Genomic DNA, 17,371 nt, shown 5'->3' on the forward strand with positions numbered 1-17,371 from the left:
TATAAATGTATATATATGCATATATATGTGCATATGTGTGCTTGTAGAGAGAGGTAGAGAGAGGTGTAGAGGTAGAGAGGTAGAGGTAGAGAGGTAGAGAGGTAGAGAGTAGTAGAGAGAGAGGTGGAGAGAGAGGTAGAGAGAGGTAGAGAGGTAGAGAGTGGAGAGGGAGTAATAGAGAGTAGGGAGTGACTAGTAGAGAGTAGTAGAGAGTAGTTGAGAGTAGTAGAGAGAGTAGCAGAGAGTGAGTCGCAGAGAGTAGTAGAGTGAGTAGTAGAGAGTGAGTAGTAGAGAGTGAGTAGTAGACAGTAGTAGAGAGTGAGTAGTAGAGAGTAGTAGAGAGTAGTAGAGAGTGAGTAATAGAGAGTAGTACAGAGTGAGTAGTAGAGAGTGAGTAGTAGAGAGTGAGTGGCAGAGAGAGAGTATTAGAGAGTAGTAGAGAGTGAGTAGTAGAGTGAGTAGTAGAGAGTAGTAGAGAGAGTGTAGTAGAGAGTGAGTAGTAGAGAGTAGTAGAGAGTGAGTAGTAGAGTGAGTAGTAGAGAGTAGTAGAGTAGTAGAGAGAGAGTAGTAGAGAGTGAATATTAGAGAGTAGTAGAGAGTAGTAGAGAGTGAGTAGAAGAGAGTGAGTAGTAGACAGTACTGGTGTAGTAGAGAGTGAGTATTAGAGAGCAGTAGAGAGTGAGTAGTAGAGTGAGTAGTAGAGAGTAGTAGAGAGTGAGTAGTAGAGTGAGTACTGGAGAGTAGTAGAGAGTTTGTGGTAGAGAGCAAGTAGTAGAGAGTGTGTAGTAGAGAGTGATTAGTAGAGAGTAGTAGAGAGTGAGTAGTAGAGAGAGTAATAGAGAGTGAGAAGTAGAGAGAGTAAGAGAGAGTATTAGAGTAGTAGAGAGTGAGTAGTAGAGTGAGTAGTGGAGTAGTTGAGAGTGAGTAGTAGAGAGTGAGTAGTGGAGAGTGAGCAGTAGAGAGTAGTAGAGTGAGAAGTAGAGTGAGAAGTAGAGAGAGAGTAGTAGAGAGTGAGTAGTAGAGTAGTAGAGAGTGAGTGGTAGAGAGTAGTAGAGAGTAGTAGAGTGAGGAGTAGAGAATAGTAGAGAGTGAGTAGTAGAGTAGTAGAGAGTAGTAGAGTAGTAGAGAGTGAGTAGTAGAGAGTGAGTAATAGAGAGTGAGTAGTAGAGAGAGTAGTAGAGAGTAGTAGAGTAGTAGAGAGTAAGTAGTGAAGAGTGAGTAGTAGAGAGTAGTAGCGAGAAAGTAGTATAGAGTGAGTAGTAGAGAGAGAGTAGTAGAGAGTAGTAGAGTGAGTAGTAGAGAGTGAGTAGTAGGGAGAGAGTAGTAGAGAGTAGTGGAGAGTGCATAGTAGAGTAGTAGAGAGTGAGTGGTAGAGAGTAGTAGAGAGTAGTAGAGAGTGAGTAGTAGAGAGTGAATAGTAGAGAGTAGTAGTAGAGAGTAGTAGAGAGTGAGTAGTAGAGAGTAGTAGCGAGTGAGTAGTAGAGAGTGAGTAGTAGATAGTAGTAGAGTAGTAGAGAGTCAGCAGTAGAGAGAGAGTAGTAGAGAGTGAGTAGTAGAGTAGTAGAGAGTGAGTGGTATAGAGTAGTAGAGTAGTAGAGAGTGAGTAGTAGAGAGAGTAGTAGAGTAGTAGAGAGTGAGTAGTAGAGAGTGAGTAATAGAGAGTGAGTAGTAGAGAGAATAGTAGAGAGTAGTAGAGAGAGAGTAGTAGAGTAGTAGAGAGTGAGTAGTGAAGAGTGAGTAGTAGAGAGTAGTAGAGAGCGAATAGTAGAGAGTGCGTAGTAGAGAGTGAGTAGTAGAAAGAGAGTAGTAGAGAGTAGTAGAGTGAGTAGTAGAGAGTGAGTAGTAGAGAGTGAGTAGTAGAGAGAGAGTAGTAGAGAGTAGTGGAGAGTGAATAGTAGAGTAGTAGAGTGTGAGTGGTAGAGAGTAGTAGAGAGTAGTAGAGTGAGTAGTAGAGAGTAGTAGAGAGTGAGTAGTAGAGAGTGAATAGTAGCGAGTAGTAGTAGAGAGTAGTAGAGAGTGAGTAGTAGAGAGTAGTAGCGAGTGAGTAGTAGTGAGTGAGTAGTAGAGAGTAGTAGAGAGTGAGTAGTAGAGTGAGCACTGGAGAGTAGTAGAGAGTTTGTAGTAGAGAGCAAGTAGTAGAGAGTGTGTAGTAGCAAGTGAGTAGTAGAGAGCAGTAGAGAGTGAGTAGTAGAGAGAGTAATAGAGAGTGAGAAGTAGAGAGAGTAAGAGAGAGTATTAGAGTAGTAGAGATTGAGTAGTAGAGTGAGTAGTGGAGTAGTTGAGAGTGAGTAGTAGAGAGTGAGTAGTGGAGAGTGAGCAGTAGAGAGTAGTAGAGTGAGTAGTAAAGTGAGTAGTAGAGAGAGAGTAGTAGAGAGTGAGTAGTAGAGTAGTAGAGAGTGAGTGGTAGAGAGTAGTAGAGAGTAGTAGAGTGAGGAGTAGAGAAGAATAGAGAGTGAGTAGTAGAGTGGTAGAGAGTAGTAGAGTAGTAGAGAGTGAGTAGTAGAGAGTGAGAAATAGAGAGTGAGTAGCAGGGAGAGTAGTAGAGAGTAGTAGAGTAGTAGAGAGTGAGTAGTGAAGAGTGAGTAGTAGAGAGTAGTAGAGAGCGAATAGTATAGAGTGAGTAGTAGAGAGTGAGTAGTAGAGAGAGAGTAGTAGAGAGTAGTAGAGTGAGTAGTAGAGAGTGAGTAGTAGAGAGTGAGTAGTAGAGAGAGAGTAGTAGAGAGTAGTGGAGAGTGAGTAGTAGAGTAGTAGAGTGTGAGTAGTAGAGAGTAGTAGAGAGTAGTAGAGTGAGTATTAGAGAGTAGTAGAGAGTGAGTAGTAGAGAGTGAATAGTAGAGAGTAGTAGTAGAGAGTAGTATAGAGTGAGTAGTAGAGAGTAGTAGTGAGTGAGTAGTAGAGAGTGAGTAGTAGAGAGTAGTAGAGAGTGAGTAGTAAATAGTAGTAGAGCAGTAGAGAGTGAGTAGTAGAGAGAGAGTAGTAGAGAGTAGTAGAGAGTGAATAGTAGAGTAGTAGAGAGTGAGTGGTATAGAGTAGTAGAGAGTGGTAGAGTGAGTAGTAGAGAGTGAGTAGTAGAGAGTGAATAGTAGAGAGTAGTAGAGAGTGAGTAGTAGAGAGAGAGTAGTAGAGAGTGAGTAGTAGAGAGTGAGTAGTAGAGAGTAGTAGAGAGTGAGTCATAGAGAGTGAGTAGTAGAGAGTAGTAGAGTAGTAGAGAGTGAGTAGTAGAGAGTAGTAGAGAGTGAGTAGTAGAGAGAGTAGTAGAGAGTAGTAAAGAGTGAGGAGTAGAGTAGTAGAGAGTAGTCAGTCAGTGTCAGTCAGTCAGTGTCAGTCAATCAGTGTCAGTCAGTCAGTGTCAGTCAGTCAGTCAGTGTCAGTCAATCAGTGTCAGTCAGTGTCAGTCAGTGTCAGTCAGTCAGTGTCAGTCAGTCAGTGTCAGCTAGAGTAGCTCTCCTGACCTGGTTCTCTGGCTCTAAAGGAGCTCTGCTGACCTGGTTCTCTCCCTCTAAAGTAGCTCTGCTGACCTGGTTTCTCTGGCTCTACAGCAGGACTGCTGACCTGGTTCTCTGGCTCTAGAGCAGCTCTGCTGACCTAGTTCTTAGGCTACAGAGCAGCTCTGCTGATCTGGTTCTCTGGCTCTACAACAGCTCTGCTGACCTGGTTCTCTGGCTCTAAAGCAGCTCTGCTGACCCGGTTCTATGGCTCTAAAGCAGTTCTGCTGACATGGTTCTTTGGCTCTAGAGCAGCTCTGCTGACCTGGTTCTCTCCCTCTAGAGCAGCTGTGCTGACGTGGTTTTCTCCCTCTAAAGCAGCTCTACTGACCTGGTTTCCCTGTCTCTACAGCAGCTCTGCTGACCTGGTTCTCTGGCTCTAGAGCAGCTCTGCTGACCTGGTTCTTAGGCTCTAGAGCAACTCTGCTGACCTGGTTCGCTGGCTCTAAAGCAGCTCTGCTGACCTGGTTCTATGGCTCTAAAGAAGTTCTGCTGACTTGGTTCTATGGCTCTAGAGCAGCTCTGCTGACCTGGTTCTCTGGCCCTAAAGCAGCTCTGCTGACCTGGTTCTCTCCCTCTAAAGCAGCTCTGCTGACCTGGTTCTCTGGCCCTAGAGCAGATCTGCTGACCTGGTTCTCTGTCTCTAATGCAGCTTTGCTGACCTGGTTATCTCCCTCTAAATCAGCTCTACTGACCTGGTTCTCCGCCTCTAGAGCAGCTCTGCTGACCAGGTTCTATGGCTCTAAAGCAGCTTTGCTGACCTGGTTCTCTGGCTTTAAAGCAGCTCTGCTGACCTGGTTCTTTGGCTCTAAAGCAGCTCTGCTGACTTGTTTCTCTGGCTCTAGAGCAGTTCTGCTGACCTGGTTCTCTGGCTCTAAAGCAGCTCTGCTGACATGGTTCTTTGGCTCTAAAGCAGCTCTGCTGGCCTGGTTCTCTGGCTCTAGAGCAGCTCTGCTGACCTGGTTCTCTCCCTCTAAAGCAGCTCTGCTGACCTGGTTCTCTGCTTCTAGAGCAGCTCTGCTGACCTGCTTCTCTGGCTCTAAAGCAGCTCTGCTGACCTGGTTCTATGGCTCTAAAGCAGCTCTGCTGACCTGGTTCTCTGGCGGCTTTAAAGCAGCTCTGCTGACCTGGTTCTCTGACTCTGGAGCAGCTCTGCTGACCTGGTTCTCTGGCTCTAAAGCAGCTCTGCTGACCTGGTTCTATGGCTCTAAAGCAGCTCTGCTGACCTGGTTCTCTGGCTTTAAAGCAGCTCTGCTTACCTGGTTCTCTGACTCTGGAGCAGCTCTGCTGACCTGGTTCTCTGGCTCTAAAGCAGCTCTGCTGACCTGGTTCTCTCCCTCTAAAGAGCTCTGCTGACCTGGTTCTCTGGCTCTAAAGCAGTTCTGCTGACCTGGTTCTCTGCCTCTAGAGCAGCTCTGCTGTCCTGGTTCTATGGCTCTAAAGCAGCTCTGGTGACCTGGTTCTCTGGCTCTAGAGCAGCTCTGCTGACCTGGTTCTCTGGCTCTAAAGCAGTTCTGCTGATCTGGTTCTCTCCCTCTAAAGCAGCTCTGCTGACCTGGTTTCTCTGGCTCTACAGCAGCTCTGCTGACCTGGTTCTCGGCCTCTAGAGCAGCTCTGCTGACCTGGGTCTCTGGCTCTAGAGCAGCTCTGCTGACCTGGGTCTCTAGTTCTAGAGCAGCTCTGCTGACCTGCTTCTTAGGCTCTAGAGCAGCGCTGCTGACCTGGTTCTCTGGCTTTACAACGGCTCTGCTGACCTGCTTTCTCTGGCTCTACAGCAGCTCTGTTGACCTGGTTCTCTGCACTCACGATGCACGCACCTGACTTCGCAAAAATATATTTAAAAGTAATATAAGTTTATTATAGGTACAAATATATTATTTTTATGAATATCTTAGATAATCTCTTGCCCTAATATGTATATTAAAGACACATACATATCATTTTGGAACATAATTTTTTTTTGCGGGAGTTGCGCACCCAGCGCACCCCAGCACGTATATGACGTCACGCGGGACCCGCAACCGTGCAAGCATCTCGTATCGTAATGTGCATGTGTCGCAAATGCACGAGAGCAGGAGTTGCGGACTGGTTGCATACCAATCGCGCACATCACGTAATATTAAATGTATATGATGTAACTGAAAAACACGCAGCCGCCGCACACTGTACGTGGATCCTTCACGACTTTTCTAAAATGGCGGCTAGAATGTGCGCACCCACCGTGATGTGTACACTTTGAGTTTGCGATTCCGAAAAAAATTGGAATTTTTGTTTAAAGAAAATAATATAAATGTATTAAAATAAAAAATGAAAACAAGACAATTAATCAATATTTCAGTTAGAATTTTTATTTCACTTTTTTTGCAATTTTGAGAAACATATATTAAATTATTTTATGAATAAAATATTTATAAATAAACAGTTAAAAAAACTGTAGAAAATCAGTACAAAAAAATAGGTATAACTACTATCACACTCAAAAATTAGCATTTAAAAAACCTTAGAAATTCACAGAAAAAATCATAGGTTTCAGGGGTATTATAGTTAGCTGGCCATTTCACTCGTACAAACCATAGAAATTCCTCCGTTATAGTTAGTTCTCCTAACTATAACTCGCGTGCCCGCAATGCACTGCTGATGATGTCACATGTTGCATCATTCATGAAATGGTCAGTGACATCACTGATGACATCACTGATGACATCTCAAATGACATCACTGATGACATCATCCATGTGACAATCTGATACACCTCATCATACACTAGTATACCCTTCCATCACTCACTGTAAAATACAGAGTACCATATTTGAAACCATTGACACACCAATACCAGTTACTACATACCCACTCACTGATTCCTAAGTCTACACACACAACTGCCCATTCAACAACAGAATCATTTATACATGCAGTCACTAATTAATACAACACTATCAAATGCACTTATACACATATATAGACATTGACACATCAGCAGTCACCTTAGTCGGTTATGCAGTCATCCTACTCACTCATGAAAAAAATTAATCACACGTACATTTACTCACTTACACAATTATCCAATTATCCAACAACACCTCATTTATTCAAACACATAGTAACTCATAGTTAATATGTTTAAAAAATCATCATTACAATTATACACTCATTCATATAGTTACTCTCTCAATCACTGACTTACACATACTTATTTATTTACACCAACTCTGACATACAATGCCTTTTATTTTTTTATTTTGTTGAAGATGTACAACTAAAACATATATTCGCTCACCAACACACAAATAAATACACTCAGTCACCCAAACAACTGTTTCCACATGCACTCTTAAACCTATACACCTAGTCAATCAGCCATTCACACATCTATGCTTAGAGGTCCACACACCCCATCCAACCACGCACAAACTCAGTGTCCCATACAAATACCCACCCAACTAATCAATAACTAATATACACACTCATGTAGTTAGTGACCAACTGATGCAGCATGTTATACAATAACAGAGACAGTGCTGCACACATTCACAACATTTAGTTACTAATCCATGTATTAAGTGAGACACTTTTAATTACTCACTTAAACAGACAGTCAGACAGCTACTAAATCCTCCATCCAGACAGTTATATAGCCACTCAATCTTCAATACAGATTGGTATATATATATAATACATATTTAAATTTCAAACTAAACCACATTCACTGGATGATGTCATCAGTGATGTCATTTGAGATGTCATCAGTGATGTCATCAGTGATGTCACTGACCATGTCATGAATGATGCAATATGTGACATCATCATCAGTGCATTGCGGGTGCGCAAGTTATAGTTAGCAGAACTAACTATAATGGAGCCATTTCACCCCTGAAACCTATGTTTTTTTCTGTGAATTTCTAAGGTTTTTTAAATGCTAATTTCTAACTATAACATCTCTGAAACCTCTGTTTTTTTCAGTGAATCTATATATATATATATATATATATGAAAGCTCAAGGGTTGCCCCACGTGTGAGAGGCACTCGATTCACAGCGCTGAGGTACAAGCCCTTCGTTCAGGTATGGTCGGCTTGCGTGTGCAGGAAAAAATTAAACAGTGGTTCCACGCCTAACGCGTTTCGAAGTAAAGTCTTCTTCATCAGAGGCTTCGGCGGAATCATGACGTGCTTGTTCGGTCACTCCCTTCCTTTTGAATCCAATGCCACGCCTCTAGTAGGCAGCTCAAATGAGACTGTGAGTTGCATTTTGGGAAAGGTAGTGCCGTAAGTTTATCACCACAAATGGATGCACTGAATTACTGTTGAGAAAATTTCAGGCACTGGATGTGCCCCTGCATATGTACCCGACCTCAATCCTGCGCTCTGATCCCACTTTAAGGATCGGTAGATACCAGTCCTCGTGGCCCCCTGCCTCCTTCGCGGGGGTGGTGTACTCTCGGCGGCTGGGCTTCCGCCTGATATGAAAGCTCAAGGGTTGCCCCACGTGTGAGAGGCACTCGATTCACAGCACTAAGGTACAAGCCCTTCGTTCAGGTATGGTCGGCTTGCATGTGCAGGAAAAAATTAAACAGTGGTTCCACGCCTAACACGTTTCGAAGTAAAGTCTTCTTCATCAGAGGCTTCGGCGGAATCATGACGTGCTTGTGCGGTCACTCCCTTCCTTTTGTATCCAATGCCACTCCTCTAGTAGGCAGCTCAAATGAGACTGTGAGTTGCATTTTGGGAAAGGTAGTGCCGTAACTTTATCACCACAAATGGATGCACTGAATTACTGTTGAGAAAATTTCAGGCACTGGATGTGCCCCTGCATACGTATCCAACCTCAATCCTGTGCTCTGATCCCACTTTAAGGATCGGTAGATACCAGTCCTCGTGGCCCCCTTGCCTCCTTCGCGGGGGTGGTGCACTCTCGGCGGCTGTGCCGCCGCCTGATATGAAAGCTCAAGGGTTGCCCCACGTGTGAGAGGCACTCGATTCACAGCGCTGAGGTACAAGCCCTTCATTCAGGTATGGTCGGCTTGCGTGTGCCCCTCCAGGGGGCCTTACCGTAATGGACTACTTAAGAACCTGGGCGGTGTCAAACCAAGCACCTCTTTGACCGTCATCGCCTTTGAAAAAGAAGTTACCTACTTCTAAACGCGTCAGGCGTATGAATGATGGATCAGCTGTGAATGGATTCGGCATGTCGGGTGCTGTTCGAACTGAACGCAGGTCTGCGACCTCTCGCTGCTGTTAGAGTGCTTTTTACCAGATGGGCAATCCTTGGGCATAACATATATATATATATATATGGAGGATCCGAGAGGTCTGAAGTGAAGCGACCACAGTGAGTTTTTCATAAAGACTATTATTTTATAATCGGCAGTCACGTACAGCAATGCGCTATCAGTAAGCCCAGGATAGTCTCATTCTGCTTTATAATGTTCTCAGACTCCGAGAGAGAGGAAGCAGCTGAGAGCTTGTTTTCAAGTACAAGAAGCACAGTGGACAATACGAATGGGCAACAAACCAAAACGATACCTACAACATTGAAAAGTTTGTTTCTCACGTTGGAGAAATTATACGAAAGAGAGACACGGAAGTGGTGGGAAGCCACAAGCTTGCAGAAATATTTAGATGTTGGCCCGGTCCCAAGGGGACTACGGATTTATACGGTCCCTTCCTATGAAAAACCGAATCCAGCGCTATTACAGGAATGGGCAGAGTACACAACGGAAGTTACCAAAGGAATGCTTAAAATCTTAATTAAGCATGCGTGGAGTGACAGATCAAAACTGCAACAAGAAATTAAAGAAATTGAAGACAAAATCAGCGAAGAAAAGGACGATAAAAAGAGTGAAGAACTACGTCAAGCCATGAAAAAACGTCTCATGAATTATGAAGCAACTATCAAATCAAGGAAACAATCAAAGTTCCTGCGAGACGAGAACGACTACCGGAATGGCCGGATACTAACCTTCGCAAAAAAATATGATGCTCCACGAAGAGATTTAAGCCGAGATAAACAAGGAACTGCAACACAGAGGAGTACATCTGAATCTGAGCTTGAAGTCTCCGAAGGGGAGCAACAAGCAAGTGATGCTGACTCCAGTGAAAGAAGCCAACCAGCCACGGTTTTTCAGGAGTACGAACTTATGAGAGATCTGAGACAGAGACCGGCCCAACGAACACATCCACCAGAGACACGAGGAGGAAGAGGAGGAAGACGAGGAGGGGCAAAAAGAGCAGAAATGGAACGTTCTACCCCGATGGTAACACGCAGCAAACGAGGGGGACGATGGAATTGAAGGAACAGACAGTGATAAATCTGTCAGATAGACATCTGACAGATACTGAATTGGAGATTCTGAAATTAGGACTCACTTTCTGCCCCACACCAGCATTTGACTATACGCAAACACGTATAGATATTTATAAATTCATTAGAAAAGTCAAACTGATGAAATTACACCTCCTACATCCCAAAGCAAGCCTGCCGGAAACAATAACAACGGAGGCGGATGACGAATTGACAGGAGCGGATCTTGCAACCCTTGTGTTGCTTCATGAGTTAGAAGATGAACAACAAGATATCACTGTAACTCAAAGAGTGGAAGAAAGTGGCATCCCACAAAAAACATGTAAAAGCAATCTTAAACATAAATCCAAAACGATACCACGAACAGCATATGATGCGATTGATACTTTCCAGGAGATGGTCATTGAAGACTTAAAAAATCTTCAAAGAAGTAAATTCAATGCAACAAGAAGAAACCTAACAAAACAACAATGGGAAACAATTGAAGATCTTAAAAAAGATGAATCCATCATCATAAAGCCCTCAGACAAAGGGGGGAACATTGTCATCCTCAAGAAAACACAATATGAAGATGAAGCATTATCTCAATTGAAAAAATTGGAGCATTATACTCCGATCAATAAACAGCAGTACACTAGGAGTATTACGGACTTCCATGCCCTGATCACTAAATGGAGGGACGAAGGAACTTTGGATCAGGAAGATTGGAACTTCTTAAAATGGGAACATCCTGAATTGGCAACTTTTTATCATTTGCCGAAAGTGCACAAAAGTAAAACATGGCCCCCGGGACGACCAATCGTTTCATCCAAGAACAGTCTTCTGGAGAATACCTCAGTTTATATTGACAGTTTTATTTCTCCTATAGTGAGGGATTTAACGTCGTATTTACGTGATACTAAGGACTTTCTTCGTATAATACAAGGTATCACATGGGAACCTGGTATGCTATTGATAACCTTAGACATTGTCAGTCTGTACACATCGATCCATCACACCAAGGGCTTGGAGGCTATAAGCTTCTTTCTGAAAAGAAGACCACTAAAATATCGAAAGCATAATGAGATGCTTATGGAACTAACAGAGTTTTGTTTAACAAATAACATTTTTACTTTCTCTGAACAATTGTATTTGCAAAGACAGGGTACGGCGATGGGGACGTGCTTCGCCCCCAGCTACGCGAACTTGTTCGTGGGCTGGTGGGAGGAGCACGTCGCCTGGACCGGTACCAATGCTCAATGGATGGATAACATCGCTCTGTGGACACGGTACATTGATGATTTGTTCATCCTGTGGCGTGGTCCACAGAGCGATGCAGAGGACTTTATCAAAGCTCTTAATGTCAATGATCAAAACTTGCAATTTACTAGTTGCATCAGCAGCAAGGAGGTGGTATATCTAGACCTCAGAATATACATTGAAGGGAGTACTATAGAAACAGCCCTCTATCGTAAACCCACAGCAGGAAACACAATCCTGCATGCAGGAAGCTGTCATCCGAGGAGTGTAGTTAACAACATACCACTTGGGGAGTTTCTGAGAATGAAACGTAACTGTTCCAAGACCTCGGAATTGAATAAAGCAATCAGTCAGGCCAAATTAAGATTTCAACACAGAGGATATTGCAAGGGAGTTCTAAATAAAGCGGAGCTCCATTGCAACTCCATTGAAAGAAGCGTCTTACTAGTGGACAAGATTAAAAGTAAAGATGCAAAAATCAGGATAATTACCAATTTCACCGAAAAATCATCTGAGGTTTTTCAAATTCTGAAAAAAAATTGGAGAATATTGAAATCTGATACTGTAGTGGGTAAAACTCTTACTGACAATCCCCTGGTAACATACAGGAGAGGAAATTCTTTGAAGGATCATTTAGTCCAAAGTCACTATGTGGCTAAGAGGAAGAAACCTATACCTATCAAAGGTTTCTTTCCTTGCATGAAATGCAAAGCCTGCAAAAACAGCCACAAGGTAAAGGACTATGTGATACCAGGAAAAACTGGGAGAACCCCGATTTCAAAGCTTTTGAATTGCAATTCGGATCACACAGTGTATTGCTTGGTGTGTCCATGTGGGAAACAATATGTGGGAAGTACGATCCATCCCACAAAAAAAAGAATTTTAGAACATTTACGGGCTATTACAAATAAAGACCACAATTACCCCGTTGCCCGTCATTTCGAAATGGAACACCAAAGCAACAGTAACCTTCTCAAGTTCTTCTGCCTGGATCAGATTGTCAAATCTGAAAGGGGAGGAGACCAGGTGAAGAAATTACGTATCCTTGAATCCAAGTATATTATAAAATTGCAAAAAAAGGCCCCCAAAGGACTCAATAATGAAGAAGAAATGTGGGTCCACATTAGCTAGATTGAGGGTCTCCGCATCCCATAATGAGCCCGTAATAGAAATAATTGTATTGTCCATTTGATGTAATCATGCAGACTCTGCTGTTGTATATGCCCATACAGGGCGGAATTAGAAAGTGCGGGCGAATGAACTGGAATCATTCATTAGTTCGAAATGAATTTTGGATTTGTAATAATTAATTGTAAATAAGTGGAAGACAAAAGCATATTGAAACTATGAACTTATACATGAATACAATGTATTGACCGTTCAAAGATGTCCGCTTTCCTAACATAACAAACGTCTGCAGTATTGAATCTTCTTCTATGTTTATTTAAAAACGTTATTTTCTATTTCCATGGATTGCATGAAAACTTTATTTAAACATTTTTGATTGTAACAGTCGAATAGACACTGACGAAGGCGGTTACGCTGAAACGCGTTTGTCTATTCTGCAAGCAGCTGAGACGAAAATAAATACAAAAAGTGCTTACGAACGCTGATGGCTCTGAGTGCGCTCTATTGTAAAAGGTTCCGGAGGAGTGGGTAACCTGTGTTTTGGAATATATATATATATATATATATATATATATATTATATATATATATATATATATATATATATATATATATATATATATATATATATATATCATGTTTTAAAAGGAATTTTGGACGGTGCCCAATTGGGTTGGATTGTATGCACCACAGGTCCCATAATGCCTTGGGATTGATTACAGGCGTTAATTTAGAAATAAAAGAGGGATGATACTTTGAGTGCCTCTCTGCAATCATTTCCTTAATATGCCCAGGAAGAAGGGTTCTATATACCCGAAACGTGTCGGCTTTAAAGAAAGAGAGAGTATCCTGTCAAACCTACCTGTGAAGAGAGAGCAGTCTCGAGTGTGCCGACTGCTTAGGGGCAACTTGACTGATAAACAAAGTGACCAGCCCTTGGTCCCAGTAAGGCACCACCATTTCAGCTGCCGGGGTCTGGGTGCCTTGGATTGTTTGGGCTTAAACGGAGCGGGGTTTCTGTGCGGCATCCGCTGCTTGAAGTCCCACGCTCGCAGCTCCATGGGTCCGCTCACTGCGAGGATTGCACAGTTAGAAGTGGAGCGGGACAGGCCATCTGATAGACACGGACAGGTTTGCAGGACTTTTATCACCTGTTGATTATTTTAAAAGAAATTTTGGATGGCACCCAATTGGGTTGGATTGTATGCACCACAGGTCCCATTATGCCTTGGGATTGATTACAGGCGTTAATTTAGAAATAAAAGAGGGATAATACTTTGAGTGCCTCTCCGCCGTCATTTCCTTAATATGCCCAGGAAGAAGGGTTCTATATACCCGAAACGCGTCAGCTTTAAAGAAAGGGAGAGTATCCTGTCAAACCTACCTGTGAAGAGAGAGGTGTCCCGAGTGTGCCGACTGCTTAGGGGCAACTTGACTGAAAAACGTAGTGACCATCCCTTGCTTACGGTAAGGCACCACCATTTCAGCTGCCGGGGTCCAGTGCCTTCGATTGTTTGGGTTTACACGGGACGGGGTTTCTGTGCGGCATCCACTGCTTGAAGTCCCACCCTCGCAGCTCAATGGGTCCGCTCACTGCGAGGATTGTACAGCTAGAAGTGGAGCAGGGCAGGTCATCTGATATGCACGGAGAGGTTTGGAGGACTTTTATCCCCAGTTGATTGTTTTAAAAGGAATTTTGGACGGCGTCCAATTGGGTTGGATTGTATGCACCACAGGTCCCATAATGACTTGAGATTGATTACAGGCGTTAATTTAGAAATAAAAGAGGAATAATACTATGAGTGCCTCTCTGCTGTCATTTCCTTAATATGCCAAGGAAAAAGGGTTTTATATACCCGAAATGCATTGGCTTTAAAGAAAGGGAGAGTATCCTGTCAAACCTACCTGTGAAGAGAGAGCAGTCCAGAGTGTGCCGACTGCTTAGAGGCAACTTGACTGAAATATATATATATATATATTCACTGAAGAAAACAAAGGCTAAAGTAACGTTATAGTTAGGTGAAATTTTCCAGTAATAGTTCATGATATCGCAAGTCACTCTAGCTGGTGCCTATAACTCGTTCACCCTCCATGCACAGTGATATTACCAATGATGTCAAAGAATATGTCATGAGTGACGTAATATGTAGGGTAATTATCAGTGCATGTATAAATAACTCTGACTGTAACTGGTGAATTTCAGTGATTTTTAGAGTTTAAAACTGAACATTTCTCCTAAATATAACGCTACTTTAACCTTTGTTTGTCAGTGAATATATCTACATATATCTACACCAACACCAGACTCTGTGGGGCATTCATCATGCATAGTGAGGGGCAATCTCCTGCATGCAGTCAACAATACACATGTAGTACAACCCTACCTTGCCACAGCCATTGGCTGTTCACCGTGGAGGTTGACCACAAGGACTGGCTGAGGCCAGGCTCTGTGGCCAACCCGCAAAGGCAGCCAACCCCACATTGCACACGCCCAAATGGCGCAAGACCTGGACCTGGTTTTATTTTTGTTAAATCAGAGGGGGCCACACGGTCCCCCTCCCCAAACCTAATATTGATCTGGGGGCCCCATCCCCCACGGCCAGTAGTACAATTTAAGGAGAGGAGGTCATCTGGCCCCTGTCCCTAAGCCTTGTAATTACCCTGGGGATCCCAGGACCACAATTAAAATTACAGGGGAGGGGGTGTGCAGCCCCTCTCCTAGAGCTTTGTATGGCCCTAGGGACCCCATTACCCAGAGTCTTTTTTTTAAATTTAGAAGAGGGGGTCTCCCTGAGATTTGTTAGGCCCAGGGCATCCCATCCGCCAGGGTGCAAAGCATGTTTTAGGGGGAGGGAGGCACATGCCCCCTGTCCCTGGGCTGCTTTTGGTCCCAGGAACTCATCCCCCATGCCCAGCACCATATTCACAGGGGAGGGGGCATGAACCACCCCTCTCCTGGCTGAAATTGGCCCAAGGGAACATATCCTCTGGGGAACAGGTGAGGGGTGCTCTGGTTCACACTCATTAATTGTGTTGTGGGCACCAGCCAGCTCCCCGCATCCAGTGGGAGTCTGCATTGATCCTTGTGGGCAGGAGCAGCCAAAATTGCTGCTCCCTGCTGGCTGGAGCAATATTTAGATCTATTTCCCTGCCCATATCACTCTGGGCAGTGAACCCAGTCTGAAGTCTTCTCCCAGCGGTTGGTAGCATTTTTCAAGCCCCCCCCCCCCACTGAGAGGGGACTTGCTCCCGCTTGGTGGGAGATTTGAAATTGCTCTTGCCAAGAGAGAGCAAACACAGGTTTCCCTGCCCTCTACGTTTTAATTAGCGTTTTCACTGAACTATGAAGTCCCTTTAATTTTTAATTTTTTCATCGAATTTGTAAATTAAATGTTAAGTGGGATTTTATAACAATTCCGAGCTGTAACATCACCTTAACCTCTGTTTCTTTCACAGAATTTCAAGTTTTTTTTTAACAGAAAGTTAGACGTCCATTGCCATAAGTCGTGTGAGATTGGGTACCCAACCTCCCTATGGGAGCCCAATAGGGTGCTCACCCCCCCCCCCCCAATATGCATTGCCTTTGTCCAGGTCCTGAGCCCATCCCCTCGCTGCTGCCCATTACTGGCTATGTCATGTAACAATATGAAAAATGCCATTTTAAATAAGTGAGATGTCCAGGCTTTGTCAAAATAATGTTGTTTGGCATATTGGCTTTATCTAGAGGTCAATCTATCAACATGTATCACACGCACTTATTGGATGTGTCAAAAAGCCACCAATCCCCATAATCAAATGCATATTTCGTAAATTTGCACATTGCAGTGTTTAATGATAGTCATATTTTCAGAAAAGCATTTTTAAGAAAACATGAAAGTTTCTGTGAGTTACATTTAAAAAAAATTGAAGGTTGCAAAGTGCAGCCATAGAACGCACTACAAGATGTTTCAATACTCCAGCTGTAGAGCATACAGCTTAATGTGCTGTGCTTTTAAAAAATATGGCAATGTTCTCTTGGGTCATAGATTCAATGACCCAGGAGACTTTATGTGCATTTTTAATATTGCTGTGGGGCTGCTGCAATCCTAGATTGGAGTAATGGTAGGTGATGTCCCTGCCTACCAGAAAACATTTGATGTTAAAAATCCCTAGGTTATTATGTGGCGCTTCTTGCCAGAGCAGTGAATAATAAATAAACATATCCTGATGCTCATTTATGATTTTTGTCTTTTGCCTATTTTTACGAGCTTTTTGGGATGCCCCAGTGCCTACCCAAGGCTCCAAGACATATCTTTAACTTTTATAAATTGTGGACTGCAGAAGGGTTTCTTTCCCAATACCCCCTGTTGGCTTCCGTGCAGGTAGGAGTCGGCCGTCCAAGGGCACCCACAATCTGACAAATATGTGGGGGTTCTGGGGGAGAGCCCCAGGGCATCCATAGCACTGATTGTGGTGCTGGCGGGAGCAGGCCCCATCACTTTTCTCTCACCCAGGGGGAGCAGGAAAGTTCTGTTGTTTCCTTCCTGGGAAAGTGGGTGCAGGGTATGCCCTTTTTCTCCTGGGCAGAAAACAGCAGTGTTTTATGGGATACGATCCCCAGGTCACTTCTTTGGTTGAGGGCCCGGAAGATGAAGTCCCTTCTGCCGATCTATGGCTCTGAGAGGGTGGTCTGACACCTCCCTTCCCTGTAAAAAGCAGCCCCTAGGGGATGGAGCGCCTGGGGCTTCAATGAAGCAAAGGGAGAGGGATTGCAAGCCTGCTCTTCGAATTATTAGGATTGACCCTTGGGAATGGGGCCCTAAGAAACTTTGTTTGAGTTGTTGTGGGGGGCCACATGACCCCCTCCACTAATTATATTGGTCAGCCTCAGGTGATCGGGCTTAGATTTGGGGGGATGAATGCCCTCCTCCCCAACTTTCAACATACTCCATGGCCCTACCGGGGGAGTTAAGATTTAAAATGTGTGGGTGCCAGCATTATTTTTATAGTAGCCTTGGGTTTATGGATCCTCTGCCGTGCCAGAAAAATGTTTTGGACCAATGGGGGACCCCTTGACCCATATCCTTAACCTGCCACCCCGTTTGTTGATGTGGTGGTAGCCAATCTTTTGACCTGCTGGATCTGCAATGTAAGTAAAACTGTTTATACATAAAAAAAAGTATTCACTATCTAGGGAGCACGGCAAGGGCACTACTGTAAACCACCTAACAAATCACCATAA

The sequence above is a fragment of the Triturus cristatus genome, chromosome 3_1 (assembly GCF_964204655.1).
Source record: "Triturus cristatus chromosome 3_1, aTriCri1.1, whole genome shotgun sequence".
Lineage (NCBI taxonomy): Eukaryota > Metazoa > Chordata > Amphibia > Caudata > Salamandridae > Triturus > Triturus cristatus.